The sequence below is a fragment of the Morone saxatilis genome, unplaced genomic scaffold (assembly GCF_004916995.1).
Source record: "Morone saxatilis isolate NCDOM2014 unplaced genomic scaffold, NCSU_SB_2.0 Contig15, whole genome shotgun sequence".
Classification (NCBI taxonomy): Eukaryota; Metazoa; Chordata; class Actinopteri; family Moronidae; genus Morone; species Morone saxatilis.
Genome location: NW_023339707.1, coordinates 1,670,232 through 1,674,686, shown reverse-complemented (window position 1 = coordinate 1,674,686; position 4,455 = coordinate 1,670,232).

Sequence of the window (4,455 nt, the reverse complement as noted above, 5' to 3'; positions counted from 1 at the left end):
TCAGTCATTGAATCCCAGCCAGGAATGTGAGTGACTCTGCAGGCAGGCTGGGCTCTTCCAGGAACAAGCCATCACCCCCTACTGCCCTGCACAGAGCGGAGGAGAGGGAGAAGAAGCGAGGGGAGAGAAGGGAGGACGAGTGCTGCGTTCACGTCGTATGGGAAAATGTATCAAACGTTCATTTTAAACTTTCCTACAGTAAAATGTTACTTTACTTGAGTATTTTATTTTTCCGTTTTATGCTGTTTTATGCTTTATACTGAGGGAAATATTGTAGTTTTTACTCTTATGTGACAGCTATAGTTAGTTGGCAGATTAAGTGTTTAGATACAAAGTGTTTATACGAGGACACAAGGTAATTTGTCATATTTTCATTCAAAATAGAAAAAACAAAAGAGGCAGCCGCTACATTCAATGATACATGCATAATAATACATACATGGGGCTGCTGTGGCTCAGAGGCGTGTGAATGTGTATGAATGAGTTATGAATGAATGAGTACATATATAATAGCCTAAAGTTATAAAAGGTCCATTCTGCCTGATGGGTACTTTTACTGTACTGTTTGGCTGTAATTGAGTTGCCTGTTTTTTTACATTGCACTAACATTTCTTAAATGTAATATTTAGATTTTTAATTTAACTTTTTAATAACTATTTTTTAGGTGTATACGTGTATGTATGTCTTTTTATTTATTATTATTATTATTTGATATGTTATTCTAATTTGAAATGTGTACTTTAACTCATGTGGAGTGTCTTTGAGTTATTATAATAAATATACATTTGATTATCTTTTTCTAGGCTAGTGTATAAGGGACGTACTCAGATTACATTTATATTTGGTAGAAATTGGGATTATTTACAGGATTACAATTTTAAAATCAGTTTTTCTTTAAAAATACACTGAGCATTTTCTCTTTCCATTTTCTTTTCTAAGGTCACACTGTTGTGTTATCTCATAGAATGCAGTTACACCAATGCTTCTTAGTGACATTTAAGATTATTTCCCCTTGTTTTTACATATTGGTGTAAATAAAAACAAATAAAGCTTTTACTAATGCTGCATTCATGTATGTCCCAGTTACTGACTATATGAAATCATCATGCAGTTTCCACATGTGATAGCAGGCGACATCGACGTCAGGGTCGCCATTCAGTAGCCGAAACTTAAGGTGAACGGGATTTCCAAACAGGAAGCTTACATTTACCATGGGCCGCGAATGTAGCAGAAGAATAGAGAGAACGGTTCACGACTGTAGCGAGAGAGAGAAAAAGCCCAAAGAGGATGGGTGGTGTCTTGCGAGACAAGACAAATTTAGCTTTGGAAGGGGAAACGCAAATTGCACGACTGACTGCGGTTTATTTATTTCCCTTCTGCTCGAATGTGTTAAAATTGTTTGGCAAGTAGCGGCGAATAAACAAGTTTCATGTGTTGGCGACCTTGAGAGACAATATTGCTAATGAAATGACGAGAGAATCTTCTTTTTGGTTTCTGTTTTTCACAGATCGACTATCAGAAACTGAGGGGCGGTCACATCACTAGCACAGTAAACAACAATAAGTGAAGTCTAGATTTTAGGTTTTTATTTATTCTTTCCACTTTAAACTTGTACACACAAAGTGTAATCTCTCTGCAATGGCAGTTTGTACCGAATATTACACAGTCTGCTCATAGAAATGCACATTAAAGCTTCAGTTACCATTGGATTAGATGTATATTAATAACATTTGCTTGGTGTTTTGTTCAGGGATGAGTAAGTGATGAGTTTTGGGGGCACATTATGTAAAAGTGTAACAGCCCACTTCATTCTGAAATATCCAGAGGAGTTAGAGTTGACTCATCAACCCTACATTAACACTCTAAATCGTATTATAGGGAGTGAAAAAGTTACAGTAGAGGAGAAGTAATGTATTACTCAATAATCTCACCCAGTGGCTCGGCCTCAGGAGGTCATGTGTCCAGAGCAAGTTCAACTCCAGCACTGATGGAGCAGTTTGCTGTTCCTGTGGCGCCTCCTAGCCAAACACTGCTGCAACTGCAACATGATGGCAGGGGCAAGACCTGGAAGGATCCCCCAGTGCAGGCCAGCAGCGTCTGAGGCACAAGTGTAAGATTACATTTATGAATGTACAGATTAAAATACAATATATTCCAATAAAATAGGAATCCAGGGAAGTGGAAGAAAAGCCTTCCTAAGTGGGAGGAGATAAAGAATGCATAACAGTGAGAAAGTGTATTAGGTTCAAAGAGTGCACAAAGGCAGGCAGTAAAGGCTTGGATCAGCAGCCACGTTAGACTGCAACGTGTTTCAAGCTTGGCACTGTTCCTCAGGCAGTGTCAAGAAGTGTATGCTGACGTGTCTATGTATAGAGAAAAAGAGGAAGTAGCACGATAAATATGTCATAAAATAAACCAAATACATGCCAACAATAGGATGCTTCAATTACACAGTGTCTGCAGGCTCTTAAAAAGTCTAAAATCCAATAAGCTTTATACATCCTTTATTTATCCTAAAAATCCCACTGGAATTCTGTTTCCATGACGGAAAAAAACATCTGGTACATTGTTGTTCTATTCTGCTTACATTAATAGATGATCAATAGAGTTTTTTGTTGATTAATTCTAATTCCAATTGCATGGTGTCCTTCAGAAATCCAATAATGTGAATTTTAGGCTGTAACATGTCTTAAATATGACTTGGACAGGGATTAAAAGTCGACTGAATTAATTAAATTAACGTTACTTGTAGAAAGTTGAATTTTTCAGTCTCACTTTTAAAAGGTTTTTTTGGGGGGGAAATTGGTAATAATCATGCTGTAACAACTACAAAACCACATCAACATGGAACCAATACCAATTTTTCTTCATGTCCTTCCCTAATGGACACAGGTTAAATAAACTTAGTTAATGTGCCCTCTTGGATGCCCCTAGAGTAGATAAAACACGATAAAGTGCCCTCCAGGAATCCCTTCCAGTGGAGAAATCATGCTAAAGCTCCCTCTGGGGCAGTGGTTCCCAACCAGGGGGTCGGGGCCCAGACTAGGGGTCACTAAAGCCTCCTAGGGGGTTGTGTGGTCTTTTAAGGTGTTTAGGCCAATATCTCAGCATTTGGTTTCTTCTGTGAAGAAAAGTAAATGTTAAGTAAAATCAGTTGTCTAATAGAACAATGGCCAAGCATCAGGGACAATAAAACTAATAAATAAAAAAATAATTAAAATTAATAAAAAAAGAAGCCTATTAAGTATAAAAAATGATTTTAAAAAAAATACATAAAAATACACAATCAAGACAGAGAATTGTATAGAAAGATCCATGAACAGGAAATAATCTGCTCAGGTGCTTTGGTTCATTGTACAGTTTTGAATATAATATAAAATATCCATAAAAGCAGGGGTTTTCAAGTTAACTAAATGATAGAAAGGGGGCAGACTGAACAATGTCAACACAGTTGGTGTCCTATGGGTGGGGGTGGTGAGTCAACGGTGCCATAGTTTGTGGTTTATGTTCTGCAGTGTTTGTGGTCTTTTGGGTGTGATAATGGGTTTGTCCATGAGAGTGAGTATGATCTGTTTTGTTGTACTGACTGCAAAAACAAATGTCTCGAACATGCTTTTTTGACACGAACGGCTTTACGGCAATTCCACATAAACGCACACGCCGCCCTCAATAACGGTTAGTGTATAATGTATTACCTCGGATAGATCATTGCTCCACACGAAAAAAGTTGCCCGATTTGAAAAAAATGCACATCAGCAGCGGTAGAAAGGGGAGCGAGGGTGCCGAAGTTGACGTTTTTTTACTATTGTTTTGTTAAATACACTCCCATATCTTTATTTATCTCTTCTATAAAACATGCTATTTACCAAAATTTAAAACCAGCTAATAAATATCTAGTATTTTACCTGTGTGCAGGATTTAGTGGCATCTAGTGGGGAAGTTGTTGCATTTGACGACCTGGGAATGTGTAAAAGAAACTACGGTGGCCGCAAAAGGCCCTATGTACAGCCAGTGTTTGGTTTGTCTGTTCTGGGAAGAAACATACACTGTAGAAACATGGTGGTTCAACATGGTGGACTCCATAGCAGAGGATCCGCTCTCTCTGTAGATATAAACAGCTCATTCTAAGGTAACAAAAACACAATGATTCTTATTCAGGTGGTTATAAACAAATGAAAATATACCTATGAATATTATAGTCTATTTCTGACAATAGATCCTCCTAAATGAGCCACATTCCAGCAAAAAAAAACGCCACTCAATTGAGTTTATTACAAAAAATGCCCACTTGTTCACCAAACCCAAAAAATATGTCATGGGAAAGTGCAAGCATCTCACTGCAGAAAGTAAAACGCCTTGTTTCTGGTAAAAAATGTATTAAAAAAAAATCAAAAGAAAGATAATCGTGTCAAACTTGTTTTGCATTAGAAAAGTAATTTGTAAATCTGTAGTAAA